General features: G+C 40.8%; 1 protein-coding gene across 3 annotated transcripts in view; it reads right to left on the bottom strand.

The window, feature by feature from the left end:
* The window catches only part of pcsk5b (proprotein convertase subtilisin/kexin type 5b), a 330,784-nt gene that overhangs the window by 255,620 nt on the left and 47,518 nt on the right, over nucleotides 1–27,646 (bottom strand). The window lies entirely within an intron of this gene.

Genomic DNA, 27,646 nt, shown 5'->3' with positions numbered 1-27,646 from the left:
ATCTATATCAGAAGCTCACAGCGCTTTATATTGATGCCTCACATCCACCCATTCACAGACCACAATGTCAGGGTGCTGCCATGCAAAGCACTCACTACACACCAGCAGTGGTGGGCACAGTTCCGCTAATCCGCTAACCTGTAATTATCAAAGCTAATGTTTTCATTATCAGATTAGCGTTTGAGATAACTTTGAAAACCACCATTGGACCAATTATCTTCCGATAAATTTTGATTGCTAACATGTTTTTGCAGGTTAAGTAAATAAAGCTTTAACAGTTAAAAACCTTTGTTAAGTCTGTTATCAAAGATTTTAGTGCTTACCTGTTAATGTTTTATAGCAGATAAACATCTCTATCCTCTGCAGTCAGAAGGGAACTGGTCCAAGATAATTACTCTTGACACCATAGTGACTCGCCGGCAATATCACCCAAGTCATCCAGAGGCATATAGTTTTGACCTATAGTTAAAATTTTAACCAAACTAATTTTGGACATGTTATTTAAATGAACATCACTTCTGAAGTTTTATAAAGTGAAAATATCAGCTATATGTTTTCGTTTTAAAGTATTGCACTAATTTTGAAGGTTTTAGTGTGGACATGCTGTGTCTAGGTGCATTATGGGTAATCTCAGTAGTCACGACAGGAGAAACGCATTTGAGACGCTCTGATCGGGCTCCACACGGACAACAGCATTAAACTCGGATTATAGACGTTTTTATTGTTTGTTTTGTGTAAAAATGCCAGAAGAAGCTCAGGTTGCTTCTCCATTATCTTCAATTGTAATCAACGCGAGCATTGCTTCCCGTTTGCTCTACGGTCTCTACTGCCATCTACTGGCCAGTAGTGTTCACGGCAGTATTCGCCCTAAGTATTGAGATATCCCATAATCCTAATGTTCATTTACAACTGTCGTTGTGGATTCTGTTGTTTAAACCACAGCAACTCTCTGGTGCACAAAAAAAAAACAAAAAACTGGTACACAAAAGATTATGGGCTAGGGTCTGAGCGACTGGGCACCAGTAGATGGCAGTGTTCTATGCATTCTGACCCTGGTTATATCAGACGGTTGTCTAATAACTTGACTTTTCGCTTTTGTAAATGGCTTTTTTTCACATATGAATAAAAATGGCACATTTTACAAAAGCACATTTATATGTAAATACCAATATGTCACGTCACATTAACATGGTTGTTGCATTGAATGAATGAGTCAACCAATCAGTGTTAGTGGAGACTCGTTTCCCCATAATCCCTTTGGCATCTGTCTGTGTTTGTTACAAAACTTCAGAATTAGTGCATTATTTAAAATTAAAAGATGTGTTATATTTTAACTTTGTATAAATGACAGAATTGACATTAATGGAGTTATTCTATCTGGATTAATTTGATGATTTTTAAGTCAAAACTGCTTTATTTTCCAAGACCTTTGCCTCACTGCGGCACTGCTATATTCTGTTAAGGAATAATGGCTTGTGTGTGTGTGTGTGTGTGTGTGTGTGTGTGTGTGTGTGTGTGTATATACGAGGGTAGGCTGAAAAGTTCTAAGGCTCACTATAATGCAGTTAATGGATTACTCCTTCATGGGGAGCCTTAGAACTTTTCAGCCTACCCTCGTATATAGAGTTGAGCTTAACTCCTCTCAACTGCTTCACTGCTGCAAAATATGTAGTAAACAGGAGCTTCCAGCAGTGGGCAGGGCACACAAAGTGCTGACTCATTGTTTGGGTCTGTGGAGCGATCGTGGTGTTAAAACTCAAAATCAGCTCGTTAGCAGTTTACTGAAAGTTATCGCTTAGCTGTAGCTTCCGATAAATTTGTGGGTGGTTTATCGGTTTACCTTTATAAAAGATACCTTTTCAGTTAGCTGATTAGCTGTTATCAAAGCTAACTTTTTGGTTAGCTGTGCCCGCCACTGCACACCAGGAGCAACTTGGGACCTTGCCCAAGGGCCCTTAGCGATTTTCCAACCAGACGGGTTTGAACAGAGGATCCTCTGGTCTCAAGCCCAACGCTTGAGACCAGTCCACTAGTCCATCACCCCCCCTACACACACACCTGAAATGTAGCAAGCCTGTATGTAAAATCCCCCCAATGTATTTCACACCTCATCTGCAGGTGGTTTGAAAAGCAACTCATGTCATATTTTTTGCAAATCCATTTTGGTCTGAACACTTATTGGACTGCAGGTGTATTTTGTTCAGAATGTGACTTTTCTCACCGGGTACAGCTCCCATGAGCTTTACCTAGTGAGAGTTGTGGTGAGTGACCCTACCCCCACCACCACCACTGCCCTCCGCTCTCTCCATGCCCTGGTCAATTTTAACAGCGTTACAATAAAACTGCTCAAGACTCACACCAAAAGATAAAACAAAATGTTAGAGATGATGAGATGTGCATCCAGGGATGTGCTGTCGGGTGACAGCCATTGTTCAGCTAAACAAGCCAGTGAAGCGGACATGCGAGCACACACACATGCAAGCCCAAACTAACCTGTAAAATCATCTTTATAAAACAGCCACAGAAGCTCCAGAGTGTGGAATATAAGTCATTATTAAAGAGACAAATGATTTGGAAAAATTAAGCAGACACAACAGCTGCCTTCAGCTGTTGTGTGGTGTGAGTAGGTCTGGTACCGCTCCAGTTCACGAAAGGGGAGCGAGATTGAGTGACAGATTAAGGCGACACTCCAGTTTTGTTGTTTCTCCAAATATGCACTTCCATAAATGGTAAATGGACTGCATTTGTATAGCACTTTTCCATCTGCATCAGATGCTCAAAGCACTTTACAATAATGCCTCACATTCACCCCAATGTCAAGGTGCTGCCATACAAGGCGCTCACTACACACTGGGAGCAACTAGGGGATTAAGGACCTTGCCCAAGGGCCCTTAGTGATTTTCCAGTCAGGCTGGGTTTTGAACCAAGGATTCACTGGTCTCAAGCCCAATGCTTAACCACTACACCATCACATCAGTCCATACTTGCTCCTGCTCAGCCCACATGCCCTGCAGGCACTATATCATTACCACAGCAACCAATGCACCTAAGACTGAAAAGGAGAATTGCCACAGGGACACACAGATCGCATCTGATCACTTGGTGTGCTCAAAAAAATTAAATATACACTTTGAAAACACATCAGATCTCAACGGGGAAAAAAAAAATCATGCTAGATATAGTTCCCGATATGGACTGGGCAATGTGTTAGGAATGAAAGGATGCCACACTGGTTGATGGAAATAAAAACTGTCAAACTACAGAGCGCTGAATTCAAAGACACCATGCAAATCAAAGTAAAAAAAAAAAATAAAAATGCAGCAGTTGTGTCCATTTTACCAAAATTTCATTGCAGCAACTCAAAATGGTACTCAGTACTTTGTATGACCCCCACATGTTGGTATGCATGCCTGACAAAGTCAGCGTATGCTCCTAATGAGACAACGGATTGTGTCCTGGGGACCTCCTCCGAGATCTGGACCAGGGCATCACTTAGCTCCTGGACAGCCTGACGTGCAACGTGGTGACATTGGATGGACCGAAACGTAATGTCCCAGAGGTGTTCTATTTTAGTTCAGCCGAGAGTGGAGCCAGTCAATGGTATCCATTCCTTCATCCTCCAAGAATTGCCTGTGTACTCTTGCCACATGAGGCTGAGCATCATCATCCACCAGGAGGAACCAGGACCCACTGCACCAGCATGAGATTTCATCCCGATACCTAATAGCAGTCAGGGTGTTGTTGTCTAGCATGTAGAGGTCTGTGTCCTTCCAGGGATATGCTTCTCCAGACCATCACTGCCCCATCACCAAACCTGTTATGCTGAATGATGTTGCAGGCAGCATTACGTTCCCTAACCTGCTCTCATCTATGAAAAGCACAGGGAGACAGTGGTGGACCTGTCAATTCTGGTGTTCTACAGCAAATGCCCATCAAGCTCCACGGTACCAGCCAGTGAGTACAGGGCCTGCTACAGGATGCCAGCCCCTCAGCCCTTACCAAAAAATAGTACTTATAAGTATATAAAAAGTAAACTAGAAGTATACTTGAAACATACTTGCATATACTACTTTTTGGTAAGGGAGACCACCCTCATAAAGTCTGTTTCTGATTGTTTGGTCGGGGACATTCACACCAGGGGCCTACTGGAGGTAATTTTGTAGAGCTCTGGCGGTGCTTATCCTGTTTCTCCTTGCACAAAGTAGCACAAACTGGTCCTGCTGATGGGTTACGGACTTCCTACAGCCCTGTCTCACTCTCCTAAAGTAACTGTCTGGCTCCAGGAATCTCCAACTTGCTCATGAGACTGTGCTGGGAGACAAAGCAAACCTTCTGGCAATCGCACATACTGATGTGCCACACTGGATGGGTTGGACTACCTGTGCAACCTCTGTGAGGTCCAGGTACCGCATCATGCTATCAAGTAGTGACACTGACACTGACGCTAGCCAAATGCAAAACTAGGGAAAGTCAGTCAGAAAAATGAGGAGGGGAGAAAATGTCAGTGGACCCACCAATCCTGTTTTGGGTGTCGTCTCATTTTTGCTCATCTAATGAAGCTGACACTGATTAACCCCCCAACTTAACTGATCAGATCAATCGCGCAGAATTTGAATTCACTTGATACAATACTCTGATTAAAAAGTCTTCCTTTAATTTTTTTTTCCATCATTGTATATATGTGGACAGCCAGTCAGTCACCGATGCAACAAATCAGATTTAAACTCTAAATATGAACAATACCCTTGACACATTTCAGCCAGCATATAACTGCAGCTTTGAATGTGGCAGAGGTGAATAAACTGAACCTAACAATTCATTGACAAATTAAAACCCGCTTGTGGAAGCAACAGTAAAATGTGAGCATCTTATTTCATAGGCATCATTTTAACCCTTCAGAACTTAAAGATAGAGTTTATTCACCCATCTACATCAGTTTTTCCCCACTCTGTATATTGCACAGCCCCCCACCCCACACACACACACAAATTCTCTCAGGCAATGTAAATCTCTCAAATGTTATGTGCTAGCTTCAAGGCGCAAAACATTCCTTGGCAGGAATATCGCTGCACACTCAGGCGGAATTTTCCGATTTCAAAGATCAGCTTTGATGGAGCTGAACAAAGCAGCTGGATCCGCTTGCTCGGCCATTTCGCTGCTTTTTTAAAACCCTGAAGTCTTGTGTTTAGTCTGTTAAAGTGTTGCAGACTTCATCTGTTTAAAAAGACTTCACACATGGTCAAGTAAAAAACATGAATGATGAGAAGAAAAAAAAAGAGAAACATGAGCATGTACAAGTGTGGCTCAATACTGAGGACATACAACACTTTAGAAAATGATTATTGGTAGATTTTAATACAGAATAATCACTAACAATTTGTTAAAAATAAATTAATTAATTAAAATTGTTTAATATAGATTCTTTCTTCAAAAATTTGTCACATACATTTATGTGTTTTTATATTTCACCAACTTCTGCAGTGTTGCCAAGTCTGATTATTTTGAGCAATTCTTAAGCTATTTTCCAAAACATGACTTCTGGTCTCATTTCCAACATGAATATAATAAAACTTCATTTAAATGTGTCAACTACAGTCAGTCACACACGGCTGGACATGATCACCATAACCAGAGCTTCTTGTGTGATTTAGGGACTTTTTTCTTGTTCTGCCAAATGATCCATAAAACTTTACCTTATTCTTTTGTGCGGTTCGGAAAGACATTTATACAATTTATAGATATTGTACCCCCAACCCCAGAAAGTGTTTGTTTTATTATATCTCAGTCAAACAGTAATCAAAAGGGACATACTTTATTGAATATTGACTAGTATGCAGAAATACACATTTCCTACAGAGTAATTTTTATGGTGTTGCCAATTCTGTTTGAGAGTCTGGTAACATTGTCAACCGAGAACACAAGAACTGTGTAGGGCAACTTGTTCCAGAAAGGGCCAAGAGGGTGCAGGTTTTCTTTGCAACCACTGAATCCACCAGGTGATTTCACTGATTAACATCACTTTGAGCAGATGGAATCAGTTAATCAGTAAAATCACCTGGTGGAGTCAGTGGTTGCAAAGAAAACCTGCACCCTCTTGGCCCTTTCTGGAACAAGTTACCCACCCCTGGTGTAGCAGATAATATATTTCAGGGAAATCTATCTAGTGGTGGCACAAGCAATGAATTTGGCAAAAAATACTCTCTAGGCATTACTCTTTCAAAAATGCCTATGAGCCACTCAATTTCAAAACAGTAGCCACTTCGAAAGCTCACCACTATACATGGTACAGAAATTATTATTTCGGTGATAAATATACAGACTTGCCCAGGTGATTCTACAACCCCAATTCCAATGAAGTTGGGACATTGTGTGAAATGTAAATAAAAACAGAATACAATGATTTGCAAATCCTCTTCAACCTATATTTAATTGAATACACCACAAAGACAAGATATTTAATGTTCAAACTGACAGACATTTTTTTGCAAATATTTGCTCATTTTGAAATGGATGCCTGCAATACATTTCAAAAAAGCTGGGACAGTTGATGAATGCTCAAAGAACTCCTGGTGAACAGGTTAACTGGAAACAAGTGAGTGTAATGATTGGGTATAAAAGGAGCATCCCCAAAAGGCTCAGCCATTCACAAGTAAAGATGGGGTGAGGATCACCACTTTGAGAACAACTGCATGAAAAAAACAGTCCAACAGTTTAAGAACAATGTTTCTCAGCGTTCAATTGCAAGGAATTTAGGGATTCCATTATCTACAGTCCATAATATAATCAGACGATTCAGAGAATCTGGAGAACTTTCTACACGTAAGTGCCAAGGCCGAAAATCAACACTGAATGCCTCAGGCAGCACTGCATTAAAAACCGACATCATTGTGTAAAGGATCTTAACACATGGGCTCAGGAACACTTCAGAAAACCATTGTTAGTTAACACAGTTCATCGCTACATCTACAAGTGCAAGTTAAAACTCTGCCATGCAAACTGAAAGCCATACATCAACAACATCCAGAAACGCCGCCGCCTTCTCTGGGCCCGAGCTCATTTGAAATGGACAGACGCAAAGTGGAAAAGTGTGCTGTGGTCTGATGAGTCCACATTTCAAATTGTTTTTGGAAATCATGGACGTTGTGTCCTCTGGACAAAAGAGGAAAAAGACCATCCAGATTGTTACCAGCGCAAAGTTCAAAAGCCACCATCTGTGATGGTATGGGGGTGTGTTATTGCCCATGGCATGGGCAACTTACACATCTATGATGGCACCATCAAGTGCAGTTTGTGTACAACTTACCGCAATGACTTGGAAGCATTTGCATGGTGCTTATGAGGCTGCTAAAAGCCCATTATCCGTTCGCCTGGCAGCTACGCAGGACCTGAGAGGCTATTTTTGGAGCGGCTGCCCTCTTGCACACACAATTCCACCTGCTCTGGGCGCTGGACACTGTGTATAAAATAATTATTTTGTAGCAGATTAATCATTCTCTGCCAAACCTTGGATGCTGAAAACACCTCTAATCGCTTCTGGAATCACAGAGGACTGTTTCATCAGGATGCTTTTTTTCCCCTCTCTTTCCTGCTCCATGTGAAATGTATTTTGAACAGCTTAAGGTAACTATTTTTAATGTTTTTTATAGCTTGATAAAACAGTTCCTAGCTGTAAACGTATGTCTATGGTTGATTTAATATCTTGTCAATGGATCACATGAGCTCCTCTGTGTGTGCACACTGTGCACTAAGGCAGTGATTCATCACGTTCCAAAGGAGCATTTAGGCAGAACGCCAGCTCACAAAAGAGTGATTTTTCAGTCAATAATGGATGAACACAAAGTTAAAATTTGGATGACTGAGTGAAAGTGGATGTGTGTTTAAAGCCGCGGAAGAAATAACTCCAGTGAAGTCGCTAAAATCAGTGCAGAGCTGTGCAGCAACACAGAAGGAGAGTGCGCAAAAGGCCTACTGAAGACAGTTAAAAGTTGTATCATGGTGACTTGTAAGGGGCGGAAGGAAGAAACACGCACACACACATATATATATATATATATACACATATACACATACATATAAAGTGATCCACAGGTGTATATAATTAAAGCGGCCACCTCATCCTGTATGCAGAACGGCACAGTGCGCAAAAGAGCGATTTTGCAGAAATAAACAGACAAACACAAAGTTAAAAGTGGGATCACGGTGGGAAAATGACTGTGTTTAAAGCCAGGGAAAAAATAAAGCCAGCAAGCCACGGATGGAAAGGAAGCCAGTGAGAAGGAGCACAGAGGCAGCTGTCCATGAATGGACAGCAGTGCATGCAAGAGAGAGATTTTGCAGAAATAAACAGACAAAGTTGAAAGTGGGATCACGGTGTGTGTGTTTAAACCCGCAGAAGAAATAAAGCCAGTGAGCCGCAGAGCCGGCGAGGAGCACAGAGGTGGCTGTCCAGTAACCCTTGGTTCAGTTCTAACTGGTCTGGTGCATTACAGGTGGACAGCAGCCTGGCGCACAGCACACAACCGTGGGTCTGTACTGGAGCGTCTATTTTTGGACTGCATTTAAAAAATGTGACATCTCTGAATGCTGCTGTGAATTGAAAACCCACACTTTAAAGGAACCAGGTGTGGGAGGACTGAAGGTTTGGACCAAACCCATGCCTAAACGTGTGCCAACATGACGTTATCATGGCGCTATCACAGCGCTACGTGGCTTAGCGTGGCTGATGCGAGCCATTTGAGGCTCTAATGACAGGTCGGTCGTGGCTCACTAGAGGCTGCTACATGGCACATGCGGGGTACAGAGAGGCACATAGAGGCACCTTCATAGCGGATATGTGATAGATAAAAATGTAGGTCATTCTACGAATAATCGCTGACACACCCATGCGTGGCTCATTATTCATGGCTTATTATTCAGTGGGACCCAGGCTTTAGTGTTCTCAGTTCCCAAATGCTTATTGATGGGACAATGACAATGTGGGATCAGTGCAATACGAGTTATGTTTGCCCCCACCACCACCAATCTCCTCATGTTTTTAATATTTATTGAAGTATGTGTGTTGGTAAGTTATGTGTGAGGTTGGGCATTGTTTTTGAGGATGCACAAGCAAATTTCGCTGTGCTGATTGCTGTGCAATGACAAAGGTGATTCTGATTCTGAGTGTTGTTAGAAGGAAAGGTGATGTAACACAGTGGTAAACATACCACTGTCCCAGCTTTACTGAAATGTGTTGCAGGCATCCATTTCAAAAATGAGCAAATATTTGCTCATAAAATCAATAAAGTTTATCAGTTTGAACATTAAATATCTTGTCTTTGTGGTGTATTGGTGGTGTGTATTGTGGGCATTGAGGTGGTCCCCATGTACAAGTACCTCAAAGTCCACATTGACAATAAACTGGACTGGTCGGTGCAGGTAAATGCAGCATATAAAAGGGGACAAAGCAGACTGTTCTTCCTCAGAAGACTGAAATCCTTTGATGTTTGTAGTGATATACTTTCCCTTTTTTTTTTTAAATCAGTCTCTTGTGGCCAGCACTGTATTGTCTGCTGTTGTGTGTTGGGGGAACAGCATGTCTCTCAGGGACAGTAACAGACTGGACAAATTTGTCAGGAAGTGCGTGTCAGTGATGGGGAGGGAGGCGGTCTCTGTGGGTGAACTGGTGGAGAGCAGGATGAGGTGTATTATGAACTCTATTATTAACAACAAATCTCATCCTCTACACGACACTGTGGTTGCTCAGAAAAGCAACCGTAGTGACATACTACTCTCCATGAGATGCAGGACAGAGGTATAGAAGATCATTTGTCCTGGCTGCCATGAGACTGTTTAACGCCTCTTGTTAATTAATGTATTTTTTACTTTTAATGTGTTTTTTACATTTGTCTTATTTATTGGTATTTTATTGAATGGATGCATTGTGTATGTATAGTAGTGTTCAGAATAATAGTAGTGCTATGTGACTAAAAAGATTAATCCAGGTTTTGAGTATATTTCTTATTGTTACATGGGAAACAAGGCACCAGTAGATTCAGTAGATTCAAACAAGACCAAGCATTCATGATATGCACACTCTTAAGGCTAAGAAATTGGGCTATTAGTAAAAAAAAGTAGAAAAGGGGGTGTTCACAATAATAGTAGCATCTGCTGTTGATGCTACAAACTCAAAATTATTACGTTTGAACTGCTTTTTTAGCAATCCTGTGAATCACTAAACTAGTATTTAGTTGTATAACCACAGTTTTTCATGATTTCTTCACATCTGCGAGGCATTAATTTTGTTGGTTTGGAACCAAGATTTTGCTCGTTTACTAGTGTGCTTGGGGTCATTGTCTTGTTGAAACACCCATGTCAAGGGCATGTCCTCTTCAGCATAAGGCAACATGACCTCTTCAAGTATTTTGACATATCCAAACTGATCCATGATACCTGGTATGTGATATATAGGCCCATCACCATAGTAGGAGAAACATGCCCATATCATGATGCTTGCACCACCATGCTTCACTGTCTTCACTGTGAACTGTGGCTTGAATTCAGAGTTTGGGGGTCGTCTCACAAACTGTCTGCAGCCCTTGGACCCATAAAGAACAATTTTACTCTCATCAGTCCACAAAATATTCCTCCATTTCTCTTTAGGCCAGTTGATGTGTTTTGTCAAATTGTAACCTCTTCTGCACATGTCTTTTTATTTAACAGAGGGACTTTGCGGGGGATTCTTGCAAATAAATTAGCTTCACACAGGCGTCTTACAGGTAACTCCAGACTCTCTTTGATCATCCTGGAGCTGATCAATGGGTGAGCATTTGCCATTCTGGTTATTCTTCTATCCATTTTGATGGTTGTTTTCCGTTTTCTTCCACGCGTCTCTGGTTTTTTTGTCCATTTGAAAGCATTGGAGATCATTGTAGATGAACAGCCTATAATTTTTGCACCTGTGTATAAGTTTTCCCCTCTCCAATCAACTTTTTAATCAAACTACGCTGTTCTTCTGAACAATGTCTTGAACATCCCATTTTCCTCAGGCTTTCAAAGAGAAAAGCATGTTCAACAGGTGCTGGCTTCATCCTTAAATAGGGGACACCTGATTCACACCTGTTTGTTCCACAAAATTGACAAACTCACTGACTGAATGCCACACTACTATTATTGTGTACACCCCCTTTTCTACTTTTTTTTTTTACCAATAGCCCAATTTCATAGCCTTAAGAGTGTGCATATCCTGAATGCTTGGTCTTGTTGGATTTGTGAAAATCTACTGATTCTACTGGTACCTTGTTTCCCATGTAACAATAAGAAATATACTCAAAACCTGGATTAATCTTTTTAGTCACATAGCACTACTATTATTCTGAACACTACTGCATGTATGTATGTATGTATGTATGTATGCATGCATGCTCTCGGGAAAATGAATTTCCCCTAAAAGTGGATGAATGAATTATCTATCTATCTATCTATGCAATTGAATATAGGTTGAAGAAGATTCAACCATTCACCTCGTTGAATGGTATGTTTGAGCTTTCACCTCATAAAATATTCATACCATTGAACTCATAAACATTAATTATTTCTACACCAGTTGATGGTTTTGTGGGAAAAGAGTGGAACTACAAATATGCAGACCTAGGTTCAGTTCCTGGTCACACTATCAATCTGTGTCCTTGAGCAAGATGCATCATCTTTGACACTCTTTACTGTATGTCAATTAGCAGTAAATGGGTACCAACCTTGGCAACCAAGGCATCCCATTCAGGGGAAGTCATATACACTCATGTGATACAATTTTATTATTTTCAATTATATGAATCATTTATGCTGTATATGCTCTGCTAACTACAGACTGTGTACTGAGCACACACACACACACACACACACACACACACACACACACACACACACACACACACACACACACACACACACACACACACACAACCCAATGTTCAGCACACATTGTGTAAACTTGTGCCATCTGTTAAGACATGTTTAAGCCTTTTTTGCATATCACAATGTTCTGGAAATGGGATCCACCCTTATCATACGCCAAACTGTTAATCATATCTTGACAAAGTTATATGGGTTGTATGCTTGCTCATCCTTTACTGCAGCCGACTGTATAAAGGCTGCAGAAGTGCTCTAGAGGCAGCGGACGTTCTCCCAGCTTAAATGTCTGCTTGCTCTGCTGTTCAATAAAGGCTCAGAAATGACGGGTTATGGGTCTCAGACTTTATTTCAGATCCAAACATAATTTTTCCATAACTTTCATCTGCTTCACGTCACGATATACAGAGCTTCAGAGCCTTATAGATCTTCCTACTTTGTAGTCAGAAAATTACTTTTACCACCCTGATTATCCAAACTGGTGCACGTAGTGAGACTCTGTAAACCCTATATAGGCCTTGGAGGCCCTATGATGGCAGGGCATGAGGTAGGGTACACCCTGGACAGCACGCCAGTCTGTCGCTGTTGCAACACCATTTGAAAGATTATTTCAGTTAGCTGGTGGACTAGAATTCAAAAAGAGGAAAACACTACAACAAGTTGAAATGTTGTGGAGCTACATCTTACTTATGTTCAATGTGTGCACATCATCGTCTGTGAGCTACTGTTACGCATGAAATACACTCAAAGAAACTTCACTGGTAATCAATAGAATAATTTTCACACTGTAATAGTTTTTTAGTTGTCACAAGTCCAGAGTCAGATTTTTCGTGAACAATGGTCAGCTCCACATCAATACAGCTCAATCGGAAAGGAGAAAATAGCTAACATAATGACTGCACAGCAATTATCTGGTCTCATGCACTGAAACAATCTGTCAGGATCTCCAGAGAGTTGGAGAGCATAACGAGACGAGATAAGACGAGAGAGGAGAAAAAAGGTGATAAAGAGTTGAAGAGAATGAGCCCCAAAAGAGTCAATAAAAAAGGCCAAGCTGGAAAGAGAGGAAAGTGAAAAGAAATAGGGCAGAGCAAAGACAGCCAGTCAGAGTTTGATTGATTTTATAAATACCACTGATTTAACAATGCAAGTATGCAGACCTTTATACAATGTGGAGCAGGAGACAAGTGATTGTTTAGGTGATGCAAACACAATATCTCAAGTGTGCAGCAGACCTTCCTTTATAAAGAGTGTGAAGAAGAGCAAAGAGAGGAAAAGGAGCAAGACAAACAGAGGGAGAGAGCAAAAGAAAAACACCCAGTGAGACATTTCACTTTAGTGTGATGCACGGCCGTCTGCTCAGGTCTCAGCTCATTTTCCTCCACATTCAAAGCAACCATTTACACACGCCATTAGCCTCAAAACAACAGTGTCATCAGGATTTGTGTGCATGCACACGTCTGCGCAACAGCACTGGTGTGTCATTACAATTTGCATACATTAGCATAGCATCTTTGATCAGCCGCGGTAACTTTTAACTGCACTTGTTGGTAACTTTGTAATTTCAGGGAGGTTTCGTGATGAACGCATCACTGCCTCTCATCTTCATCCCTTCTATCTCAACAACATTAATTTTTCTACAGATGGTAAGGTTTGGAAAAAAGAAAAATATATCATTTTGCTTAAGTTTTATGCTAATTAGCCTGCAGTTTCAGGCTTAAGTGTGGGAGAACACTGTCTGGATGATGTAACAATTAAAAGTCTAACTGAAGAGTCTTGAATCTACACTTTCAATGCTGCTTTACTTTCCCTAATATTAGCATGCAATCACAGGGCCTTTCATAGCATAGGCAACCTACAGGATTGAGTAGGACGCCACCTGCAGGGTGGGCGCCAACTGGATAACTCGCAAAAACAAAAATCTATCTAAATGCAGTGTTTGATCCATAAACATCTAAGTAACTAATTACAAAAATAACAAATGCACACATTAAAACATCTATATTATAATAGCCAAGTGGCCTCTGTGTACGTGCATATGGCTTCAATCACAGTGAAACCAGGGAGAGCTGACATTTGCCGTTTGGTATCCTTATGTATTTTGGATCAAGGATGAACACTGCAAAAATGGAAAGTTGATATGACTAATAGTTTTGGAGAAATTAGGTATGATCAGTGGAAACAGAATGTACCTGAGCTCAATTTTGACCTTCATGGTAAAGGCTGTCCATACTTACGTACGTGTGATTTCTTAGTTTTCTTTATTATTATTATTAATAATAAATTTGCAAAAATCCCTTGTCACATTATCATTATGGGGCACTGTGTGTAGATATTTGAGGGAAAAAAATAATTTCATCCATTTTAGAAGGCTGTAACATAAGGAAATGTGGAAAAAGTGAAGTGCTGTGAATATATATATATATATATATATATATATATATATATATATATACACACATATCAATCAATCAATCAATCAATCAATTTTTTTATATAGCGCCAAATCACAACAAACAGTTGCCCCAAGGCGCTTTATATTGTAAGGCAAGGCCATACAATAATTATGTAAAACCCCAACAGTCAAAACGACCCCCTGTGAGCAAGCACTTGGCTACAGTGGGAAGGAAAAACTCCCTTTTAACAGGAAGAAACCTCCAGCAGAACCAGGCTCAGGGAGGGGCAGTCTTCTGCTGGGACTGGTTGGGGCTGAGGGAGAGAACCAGGAAAAAGACATGCTGTGGAGGGGAGCAGAGATCGATCACTAATAATTAAATGCAGAGCGGTGCATACAGAGCAAAAAGAGAAAGAAACAGTGTATCATGGGAACCCCCCAGCAGTCTACGTCTATAGCAGCATAACTAAGGGATGGTTCAGGGTCACCTGATCCAGCCCTAACTATAAGCTTTAGCAAAAAGGAAAGTTTTAAGCCTAATCTTAAAAGTAGAGAGTACAAACACACACACACACACACACACACACACACACACAGTGGATACCTCGACTAGGGCACCCGGATAGACAAACACCACTGTCCAGCTCCCCAATGAGGATGCCAAAGTGTAAAGATAACTTAACTATCTGACTATTAATCGTTTGGTACCATTCCTAATCTGTAATATACGGCTCAATCACAGCGCTACACTACTAAGTACAGGTCAGGAAGCACATCTAACAAGTCACTTGTTACATTTACAGAGCACACAGACATGCTATTCATCATGCAATTTAGTCTAAATTTGTGCTGGCTTGTTTGCATTTGCCTACGCTGAACATCCATAGACCAGTACCAATTTTCATATATTATATTTGGCATAGTGTGATGGAGTTTGTATGTGCAGGTGGACATTGGTGATTTACCAATGGGCTTCACAAATCAATTTAACTTTGGTGTTTTACTGTCCTTTTGTCACGATATTTAATCAGTTTTACTAATCATTTAAGCGTTTGTTAATTGACTTTTGTTGACTGGATCACCAGTCTGAGTCTCGGTGTTTACCAAGCAACTAATTTTTAACATTACGGTGAGCAATGTGTGAAGTGAGAGCCTTACCAAAGAAATTTCATTGCTTCTGGAATTATTTTTCATCAGCGTTTAAATCATACCTCAGTTTGTGGATACTGATACACAAGAAGCTGTTCCAATGACAGCTGAAATAAATACAATCAAATACTACCTGATTCGGAGAACTCCTTCACAGACAGGCACAAATTAGCACAGAAGACAGGTAGTTTACTGGAAAAGACAAGGCCAATACATGAAAATACTGGAGGAGACCTCTTGGACAGAACTTGCCAAAGGAGGCCAAAAATGCCACACCTTAATTCTTCTTGTTCTTCCTGCAGGAAGATGACCATCATCATTGAGAATCATCAGTGGGATGGTTAGTGCGGAGATGCCTGATCAGGCCAATCCTCAACCAAAAAGGTTGTGGTACAATGGGACCATTGCAAGTACCATGCATTACTTTGGCATCCTTGATATATTGCATCCGGAAACGATTCACGACGCTTCACTTTTTCGACATTTTGTTATGTCACAGCCTTATTAAATTAATTTTTCCCCTCAAAATTCTACTTGCGTCACCCCATAATGATGACATGAAAAAAGATGTTTTTGTCATTTTCACAAATTTATTAAAAATAAAAAACTAAGACATCACATGTACATAAAGTGAGGCCAATACGTATTTGATCAACTCTTGATTTTGCAAGCTTTCCCACCTACAAAGAATGGAGAGGCTTGTAATTTTTATTGTAGGTGCACTACAACTGTGAGACAGAAAAAAAAAAACACCTTATATGATTTTTAAATAATTAATTTGCATTTAATTGCATGAAATAAGTATTTGATCATCTACCAATCAACAAGAATTCTGGCTCTCACAGACCTGTTAGTTTTTCTTTAAGAAGCCCTCCTATTCTGCACTCTGTACCTGTATTAATTGCACCTGTTTGAACCTGTATACAAGACACCTGTCCACACAATCAATCACACTCCAACCTATCCACCATGGCCAAGACCAAAGAGCTGTCTAAGGACACAACTGTAGACCTGACCAAAGCTGGGATGGTCTACAGGACAACAGGCAAGCAGCTTGGTGAGAAGGCAGCAACTGTTGGCGTAATTATATATGCAAGTAACACAAGATGACTGTCAATCTTCCTCGGTATGGGGTTCCATGCAAGAGCTCGCCTTGTGGGGTGGGGACAATATGGAGAAAGCCCAGAACTACACGTGAGGACCTGGTCAATGATCAGAAGAGAGCTGGGACCACAGTCCCAAAGATTACATTAGTAACACACTACGCAGTCATGGTTTAAAATCCTGCAGGGCACACAAGGTTCCCCTTATCACACCAACAAATGTCCAGGCCCATTTGAAGTTCTCCAGTAACCATGTGGATGATCCAGAGGAGGCATGGGAGAAGGTCATGTGGTCAGATGAGACAAAAATAGAGCTTTTTGTTATCAACTCCACTCGCCGTGTTTGGAGGATGAGAACAACCCCAAGAACATGCTCCCAACCATGAAGCAGGGGGGTGGAAACATTTTTGGGAGTGCTTTTCTGCAAAGGGGACAGGACAACAACACCATATTGAAGGGAGGATGGATGGGGTCATGTATCATGAGATTTTGGCAAACAACCTCCTTCCCTCAATAAGAGCATTGACGATGGGTCGTGGCTGGGTCTTCCAGCATGACAATGACCTGAAACACACAGCCAGGGCAACTAAAGAGGGGCTCCTAAAGAAGCATTTCAAGGTCCTGGAGTGGCCTGACCAGTCTCCAGACCTGAACTCAACAGAAAATCTTTGGAGGGAGCTGAAATTACACTACAGGAAACGTCTGACATCTGTAATTGCAAACAAAGGTTTCCATACCAAATATTAAGGTCTGTTTTTCTATTGTATCAAATACTTATTTCATGCAATAAAATGCAAATTAATTATTTAAAAATCATACAATGTGAGTTTCTGTTTTTTTTCAGGACTCGGTCTGCTTCTAGAGGGGACTGTGAGGTGCCCCTCAGACGAACTGCCACAGGACAAAACACCATCTCTGTGAAGGGTTGTACAAAATGGAACAGCCTTCCAAGAAGGATACAAGACAGTCCCACCATGAGTGCTTTTAAAAATGAGCTTAAAAATGGCTCAAAAACAATCAAACCTGTCAACACAGGTGAGATGTATTGTACATAATCTCATGTTTTGTTTTAATTTATTTACTGTAATTGTTTGCTGTGTGTCTGAGGACTACAGATGGAAAGTAGCTTTTAGCTAAATCTGGCATATTTACACTAAGGCATGAAAATGTACAAAGTGTTCATTAATGTGCATTGTCCTCATCAAATAAACAATGAATAAATAAGACTAACATAACAAAATGTAGAAGGAGTTAAGTGTTGTGAATACTTTCCGGATGCACTGTACATGGGCAAATATGGGACAAAACACACAAGAGGATGGGAAAGCAAAGCAAACCAAACCAGAATTAAATAAAGCAAAGAATGTTTGGCTGGGAATGGTACCAAAATCGTTTCTCTATATTTTTGTAATTATTACTTGCTAACATGAACCAGTGGAACATTTCTAAAGCTCTGAAACACCCAAGTATTGAGTAAAGGGTGTGAACACACACACACACACACACACACACACACACACACACACACACACACACAAGGTCTGTGAGAAAAGTATCCGACCTTTTTATTTTATGCAAAAAATATATGGATTTGATTCATATGTTTTTACGTCAGCCAAGCTTGAACCTTCGTGCGCATGCGTGAGGTTTTCCACGCCTGTCGGTTGCGTCATTCGCCTGTGGGCAGGCTTTGAGTGAGCACTGGTCCACCCCGCTCGTCGTTTTTTCATTGCGAGGAAATGGCGGAATGATTTGGGCTTTGTTCCATCAAAATTTTTTCAGAAACGGTTAGAGACAGGCAGCTGGAAACCATTCGGAAATTTCACATGGCTTTCGGTGAAAAATTTTATGGGCTTCACAGAGATTAAGAAGTGTTACTAACGCTTTAAGGACGGTCCACAATGGCGCACGGCGCGCCGCGCTCCGAGCCGCAATCAACAGGCAGAAACGACCATTTCATTTCTAAACGGATGGCTGTGTCGATCCGGGACCATCGTGTGCAATTTCTCTGGTTATCACAAGAGCTGGACATCAGCCATTTTCTGGCAGATTTCACTTTTAACAAGAGATTTTGTCATGGAAGCTGCGCAGAGGTTTTGCGCGTCACGACGGGGCCGCTGATTGAGCGTGACAAAGAACACCTCCATTTTGGAGTGTCAGAGACAGCGCCGCCGTTTGGCATAAGCAGACTACGCAGCCTGCGTGGGGCACCAACCATGTTGCACTAGTTTGCAGGGCCTCCAATTGACTGAAAAATGTGTTGAAATTATTACATTATTACATTTCAAAATCAGTATGAATTACTTATGAATATGCCCATCGTTTTTGTCTTTAAACATTGTGTAGGCCCCTACCCCATTACTTAATTGGGGCAAATTAACAGTTTTTTTTTTGCCTAATATAAAGCCCCCATCCACCCCCGCCCCGATTCCCTGAAATGGTACAGCCCTGTTTGCGTCTTTCTCTGTTCGCTGTGTCGCCTAACCAGGGTTGCCAGATGTGACGATTTCCAGTCCAATAAATGCTCAAAATGTAAGGAGGCACTAAATCCTGCACAATTTGAACTGATTTTTAAAATGCGTGTGGCAATTCTATACAAAAAACTCGTCCAGGACCAGTGCCATATTTTTACCCTAAACAACTCTGGCAACCCTGCGCCTAACTGAAGTTGCCAAACAATGAAGCGACAGCAGGAGTCTGGAGCTGAAAAACGTAGGAAAAAGAAACAAAAAGATGATGCCCGTGCATCCCTTGCTGGTAAGTACGTGTTAAAGGTTTAAATTGTTTTGATTACTTAAAGTTCAGTGGTGCTAGGTTGCGTTGGCTTTGCTGATTTGATGTAGCTTTAAACGCTAAACTAATATGGATATTACAAGGCATGTGGCACATTTGCAAATAGTTGGGCAGTGTAGTTTGAAGATTTTGAGTGCCTTATAAGTCAACAAAGTCCTAGTTAGCCGTCAGTGCACTACTTAGGTCCAAATCTATTCTGCCTGACAGATCAGATAGCAACTATAAATTTGACAGGCTGATAAATATACCAAGAATAGTGAGAATAATTTCAGAACTTTTATTTAAGGCATATGTATGTAAATTACGTATCCACTGCTTAAAATAGACATGCATGCTTGCGTGCAGTCAGCAGAATGCTGGAAAAGAAACGCAGTTTAGTTGGGGGTACTGTAGAGTGCTCCATTCCCCCTTAGGGTAAGGAAAGGGAAAGGGTGACACCTGCTGGTAAACTTTAGCATTTGTTGTGGTTGTGTATGGTTTCACAATGCCACCACTGTTTTGCTTGATGTGTAGTATTGAGCATTTTAATATTTAGGTATTTTTCTGTGTGTCCATAATTTAATATAATACAAGGTCTGTCAATAAAGTAACGGTCCTTTTTATTTTTTTCAAAAACTATATGGATTTCATTCATATGTTTTTGTGTCAGACATGCTTGAACCCTCGTGCGCATGCGTGAGTTTTTCCACGCCTGTTGGTGACGTCATTCGCCTGTGAGCACGCCTTGGGAAGGAGTGGTCCCGCCCCCTCGTCGGATTTTCATTGTCTGGAAATGGCGGAATGAAAAGGACTTTTTTCCATCAGAATTTTTTCAGAAGCTGTTAGAGACTGGAACCTGGAAACCATTCGAAAAATTTATCTGGCTTTCGGTGAAAATTTTACAGGCTTCACAGAGAAAAAGGACTGTTACTACAGCTTTAAGGACACCTTTAAGGACGCTCGGCGCGCCGCGCTCCGAGCTGCGACAACGCGGAACAAGCCACCGGACCATTTCTAAACGGATGGCTCTGTGGATACGAGACCATCGTGTGCTCTTTCTCTGGTTATCACAAGAGCTGGATATCAGCCATTTTCCGGCAGATTTCACTTTTAACAAGAGATTTTGTCATGGAAAGCCGCGCGGAGGCTTCGCGCATAAAGACCGATTCGCTTTGGAAGTGAGACAAAGGAACACCTCCGTTTCGGCGTGTCAGAGGATAAGTTTGGACATGTCTATCTCGGCTTTCAATGCTTACCAGTCCAGTAAGTATCAGTGAAATTGTGGAGAGATGGATATGTCCAAACTTGTCCTCTGACACGCCGAAACATACGTGTTCCTTTGTCTCGCTTCCAAAGCGAATCGGCCTTTACGCGCGAACCCTCCGCGCGACTTTCCATGACAAAATCTCGTTAAGTGAAATCTGCCGGAAAATGGCTGATGTCCAGCTCTTGTGATAACCAGAGAAAGAGCACACGACTGTCTCGTATCCAGAGAGCCATCCGTTTAGAAATGGTCCGGTGGCTTGTGCCGCGTCATCGCAGCTCGGAGCGCGGCGCGCCAAGCGTCCTTAAAGGGGTCCTTAAAGCTGTAGTAACAGTCCTTATTCTCTGTGAAGCCCGTAAACTTTTCACCGAAAGCCAGATAAATTTCTCGAATGGTTTCCAGGTGCCAGTCTCTAACAGCTTCTGAAAAAATTCTGATGGAAAAAAAGTCCTTTTCATTCCGCCATTTCCAGACAATGAAAATCCGACGAGGGGGCGGGACCACTCCTTCCCAAGGCGTGCTCACAGGCGAATGACATCACCGACAGGCATGGAAAAACTCACGCATGCGCACGAGGGTTCAAGCATGTCTGACGTAAAAACATATGAATGAAATCCATATAATTTTTGAAAAAATAAAAAGGACCATTACTTTATTGACAGACCTCGTATAATGGTTTCATGTAGTTTTCCTATCATTATGGAATACACCGGATACTAGATAACATAATATAATGAAGTGTTTTACGGGGGGGGCCTACCTGACCAGTTATGCTTAGGGCCTCCAAAACCTTAGCAGCAGCCCTGGTCAGAGGACAAGTTGGGACATGCCTATCTCAGCTTTCAGTGGCTTACCAGTCGAGTGAGTATAAGAGAAATTGTGGAGAGCTGGGCATGTCCCAACTTGTCCTCTGACACTCCAAAACGGAGGTGTTCTTTGTCTCGCTCCATCGTGATGCGCGAAGCCTCCGCGCGGCTTTCCATGACAAAATCTCTTGTTAAAAGTGAAATCTAACGGAAAATGGCTGATGTCCCGCTCTTGTGATAACCAGAGAAATTGCACATGACGGTCCCAGATCGACACAGGCATCCGTTTAGAAATGATCTGGTGGTTTCTGCCTGTCGATGGCGGCTCGGAGCGCGGCGCGCCGTGCGCAATTGTGGGCCATCCTTAAAGCGGTAGTAACACTTCTTAATCTCTGTGAAGCCCATAAAAGTTTCACCGAAAGCCATGTGAATTTTCCGAATGGTTTCCAGCTGCCTGTCTCTAACAGTTTCTGAACAAATTCTGATGGAACAAAGCCCAAATCATGCCACCATTTCCTCGCAATGAAAAAACGACGAGAGGGGTGGACCAGTGCTCACTCAAAGCCTGCCCACAGGTGAATGACGCAACCAACAGGAGTGAAAAAACTCAGGCATGCGCACGAAGGTTCAAGCTTGGCTGACGTAAAAACATATGAATCAAATCCATATATTTGTTGCATAAAATAAAAAGGTTGGATACTTTTCTCACAGACCTCATACACACATACATACATATATATACACACACACACACACACATATACATACACGGCGGGGTGGTGGCCATTTGGTTAATGCGCTTGGTTTCAGTTCAGACGGTTCCGAGTTCAAATCCCACCCCTGCCACATTTCTCCATGTAATGTGGAGTTGCGTCAGGAAGGGCATCCGGTGTAAAACCTGTGCCAATTGAACATGCAGATCCACCTTGGATTTGCTGTGGCGACCCCGAGTGCAAACAAAGGAGCAGCCGAAGGGACTTTATATACACACACATATATATATATATATATATATATACACACACACACACATATATATATATATATATACACACACACACACACATATATATATATATATATATATACACACACACACACACATATATATATATATATATATACACACACACACACACATATATATATATATATATACACACACACACACACACATATATATATATATATATATACACACACACACACACATATATATATATATATATATACACACACACACACATATATATATATATATACACACACACACATATATATATATATATATATACACACACACACATATATATATATATATATACACACACACACATATATATATATATATATACACACACACACACACACCTATATATATATATACACACACACACACACACATATATAATATATACACATACTTCATAATATTATAATATATAATATATATACACATAACCTACTATATAATCATATATATTAATTACACATAATTATATATATATATACTATTACATACACTACATATATATATTCTAATATATACACATACATATATATATATATCCACATAATCATATAATATATACACATACATCTACTATATATACACCTTTACATATATTAATATACACATACATATATATATATTATGATATCTACACATACATATTATATTATATATATACACATACATTGACCTAATATATATTTACACATACATATTATATATAATATATATACACATACATATATATATATAATATATATACCACATACATATATATATATACACCAATACATATATATATATACACATACATATATATATATACACATACATATATATATATACACATACATATATATATATACACATACATATATATATATATACACATACATATATATATATATATATATATACACATACATATATACACACACAACCCCTGGCGAAAATTATGGAATCACCGGCTTCGGAGGATGTTCATTCAGGTGTTTAATTTTGTAGAAAAAAGCAGATCACAGACATGACACAAAACTAAAGTCATTTCAAATGGCAACTTTCTGGCTTTAAGAAACACTATAAGAAATCAAGAAAAAAAATTGTGGCAGTCAGTAACGGTTACTTTTTTTAGACCAAGCAGAGGGAAAAAATTATGGAATCACTCAATTCTGAGGAATAAATTATGGAATCACCCTGTAAATTTTCATCCCCAAAACTAACACCTGCATCAAATCAGATCTGCTCGTTAGTCTGCATCTAAAAAGGAGTGATCACACCTTGGAGAGCTGTTGCACCAAGTGGACTGACATGAATCATGGCTCCAACACGAGAGATGTCAATTGAAACAAAGGTGAGGATTATCAAATTCTTAAAAGAGGGTAAATCATCACGCAATGTTGCAAAAGATGCTGGTTGTTCACAGTCAGCTATGTCTAAACTCTGGACCAAATACAAACATGGGAAGGTTGTTAAAGGCAAACATACTGGTAGACCAAGGAAGACATCAAAGCGTCAAGACAGAAAACTTAAAGCAATATGTCTCAAAAATCAAAAATGCACAACAAAACAAATGAGGAATGAATGGGAGGAAACTGGAGGAAACTGGAGTCAACGTCTGTGACCAAACTGTAAGAAACCGCCTAAAGGAAATGGGATTTACATACAGAAAAGCTAAACAAAAGCCATCATTAACACCTAAACAGAAAAAAAGGTTACAGTGGGCTAAGGAAAAGCAATCGTGGACTGTGGATGACTGGATGAAAGTCATATTCAGTGATGAATCTCGAATCTGCATTGGGCAAGGTGATGATGCTGAACATGACTGAAGAGAACATGTACATTTCCACAGTCATTGATGATATGGGGCTGCATGTCAGGTAAAGGCACTGGGGAGATGGCTGTCATTACATCATCAATAAATGCACAAGTTTACGTTGATATTTTGGACACTTTTCTTATCCCATCAATTGAAAGGATGTTTGGGGATGATGAAATCATTTTTCAAGATGATAATGCATCTTGCCATAGAGCAAAAACTGTGAAAATATATCTTGCAAAAAGACACATAGGGTCAATGTCATGGCCTGCAAATAGTCCAGATCTTAATCCAATTGAAAATCTTTGGTGGAAGTTGAAGAAAATGGTCCATGACAAGGCTCCAACCTGCAAAGCTGATCTGGCAACAGCAATCAGAGAAAGTTGGAGCCAGACTGATGAAGAGTACTGTTTGTCACTCATTAAGTCCATGCCTCAGAGACTGCAAGCTGGTATAAAAGCCAGAGGTGGTGCAACAAAATACTAGTGATGTGTAGGTGCGTTCTTTTGTTTTTCATGATTCCATAATTTATTCCTCAGAATTGAGTGATTCCATATTTTTTTCCCTCTGCTTGGTCTAAAAAAGTAACCGTTATTGACTGCCACAATTTTTTTTTTCCTGATTTCTTATGGTGTTTCTTAAAGCCAGAAAGTTGCCATTTGAAATGACTTTAGTTTTGTGTCATGTCTGTGATCTGCTTTTTTTCTACAAAATTAAACAACTGAATGAACATCCTCCGAGGCCAGTGATTCCATAATTTTTGCCAGGGGTTGTATGTATGTATGTATATATATATATACACGAGGTCTGTCCATAAAGTATAGGTCCTTTTTATTTTTTTCAAAAACTATATGGATTTCATTCATATGTTTTTACGTCAGACATGCTTGAACCCTCGTGCGCATGCGTGAGTTTTTCCACGCCTGTCGGTGACGTCATTCGCCTGTGAGCACTCCTTGTGGGACGAGTCGTCCAGCCCCTCGTCGGAATTCCTTTGTCTGAGAAGTTGCTGAGAGACTGGCGCTTTGTTTGATCAAAATTTTTTCTAAACCTGTGAGACACATCGAAGTGGACATGGTTCGAAAAATTAAGCTGGTTTTCAGTGAAAATTTTAACGGCTGATGAGAGATTTTGAGGTGACACTGTCGCTTTAAGGACTTCCCACGGTGCGAGACGTCGCGCTGCGCTCTCAGTTAAAGGAGATTTTTTTAATGAAAGACGTGCGGACGCTCCGCCACAGGAAAAACACCTCCGTTGGAAGCCTTAAGGACAAGTTGGAACATGTCCAGCTGTTAAACAATTTCTCATATACTCACTCCACTGAAAGCCATCAAAAGCCGCCTGGATTTTACAAATGGTTATCAACACGGAGGTGTTTTTCCTGTGCCGCCGCTCCGCGCCGGCTGCGTCCAGACGCGCGGACCCGTCCGCACGTCTTTCATTAAAAAAATCTCCTTTAACAGTGGAATATCCGGATAAAATGCTGAAACCGACTTCTTCTGAAACTTCTCTGTTCTCTCACGACGTCCTGGATCAATAGAGCCTGAAATGTGGAGGTTTTCAGCTTGAAACAGGCTGACGACGACGCCTGAGAGCGCTGCATGACGTCTCGCACCGTGGGAAGTCCTTAAAGCGACAGTGTCACCTCAAAATCTCTCATCGGCCGTTAAAATTTTCACTGAAAACCAGCTTAATTTTTCGAACCGTGTCCACTTCGATGTGTCTCACAGGTTTAGAAAAAATTTTGATCAAACAAAGCACCAGTCTCTCAGCAACTTCTCAGACAAAGGAATTCCGACGAGGGGTTGGACGACTCCTCCCACAAGGAGTGCTCACAGGCGAATGACGTCACCGACAGGTGTGGAAAAACTCACGCATGCGCACGAGGGTTCATGCATGTCTGACGTAAAAACATATGAATGAAATCCATATAGTTTTTGAAAAAAATAAAAAGGACCTATACTTTATGGACAGCCCTCGTGTATATATATATATATATATATATATATATATATATATATATATATATACACATACACACACACACACAACAAAAATATAAATGCAACACTTTTGGTTTTGCTCCCATTTTGTATGAGATGAACTCAAAAATCTAAAACTTTTTCCACATACACAATATCACCATTTCCCTCAAATATTGTTCACAAACCAGTCTAAATATGTGATAGTGAGCACTTCTCCTTTGCTGAGATAATCCATCCCACCTCACAGGTGTGCCATATCAAGATGCTGATTAGACACCATGATTAGTGCACAGGTGTGCCTTAGACTGTCCACAATAACGTTTACACAAGTTTACTCTCCTGCACTGCATATTGCGCACCAACGCGTGGGTCAAATTTGTGCAAGTGTCAATGCACATTCATTCTTCCAGCGGCACTGCAAAATGCAGAGCATGTGAATCTTATCACTGACAACGATTCCATACGCATCTTGATACACTACCAGCGATACTATACATATAGCGATACATGAAGATACTGACAATACGATTCACCCCTGTTCCCAATGCAATGCGATTTGATATGTATTTGATGCCGATTCAACTCACAATGTGATACAATGCGATTTGGTGTGATACGATTAATGATGGGTATTGATAAGATTTTAGCAATATCGATGCCATTATTGATTCCAAAGCTCAGAAGCTAAGCAGCGCGGGGCCTGGTTAGTACTTGGATGGGAGACCCCTTTGGAACACCAGCAGCTGTGTGTGTTTCTCTGGGTAAAACTGGAGTTGCGTCAGGAAGGGCATCCGGCATAAAACTTGTGCCAAATAGCTATGTGGATCTGGGTGTAACCACTGTGGCAACCCCGAAATGGAACGGGGGCAGCCAAAAGGACAACAACAACAACATCATCATTATTACTATCATTATTTCCTTTCCCTGATGGACAACTTAAATTTACGCACGGCAGGTGCTCACACCAGAGAACCATCGCGTAAAACTCTGGTGTGGAACGTTGGACGGTTCTTGTCCGCAACAAGACAAGAGTCCCAGTTCGTGACTTTGATCCACACAAAGCTGAGTCACGATTGACATCTTTAAATGGCTTTGAGACCTGCCTCTGGAAGCGAAGCAGAGAACCAGCGAATAGTGGGTCAAAGCACTGCTTTGTTCCTTCAAGCAGACCCACCGCAGTCTACAATCATTTCCTGATAAACACCCCCAAAAACAAAAATGGCCGCTCCGGTGTCCCGACCTGAAGGACCGATCAAGAAATCGTTAAGCTTTCTAGCTTCCGTCTGTGGAGCATTCAATGTGCATCGAGAGGGGGAGAAAAAAAATGATACAAGCAGGTACGGGCAATGCAACATGATTCAACCCATCAAATGAATCGATGTACACTGAATGAAACAGATGCACTCGGCTCGCGCACGTTTGTATTTAGATACCGATTCACAGAGTAATCTCCACATGCCT

The sequence above is a fragment of the Thalassophryne amazonica genome, chromosome 5 (genome assembly GCF_902500255.1).
Source record: "Thalassophryne amazonica chromosome 5, fThaAma1.1, whole genome shotgun sequence".
Classification (NCBI taxonomy): domain Eukaryota; kingdom Metazoa; phylum Chordata; class Actinopteri; order Batrachoidiformes; family Batrachoididae; genus Thalassophryne; species Thalassophryne amazonica.
This window is presented reverse-complemented; position numbering and strand designations above follow the sequence as displayed.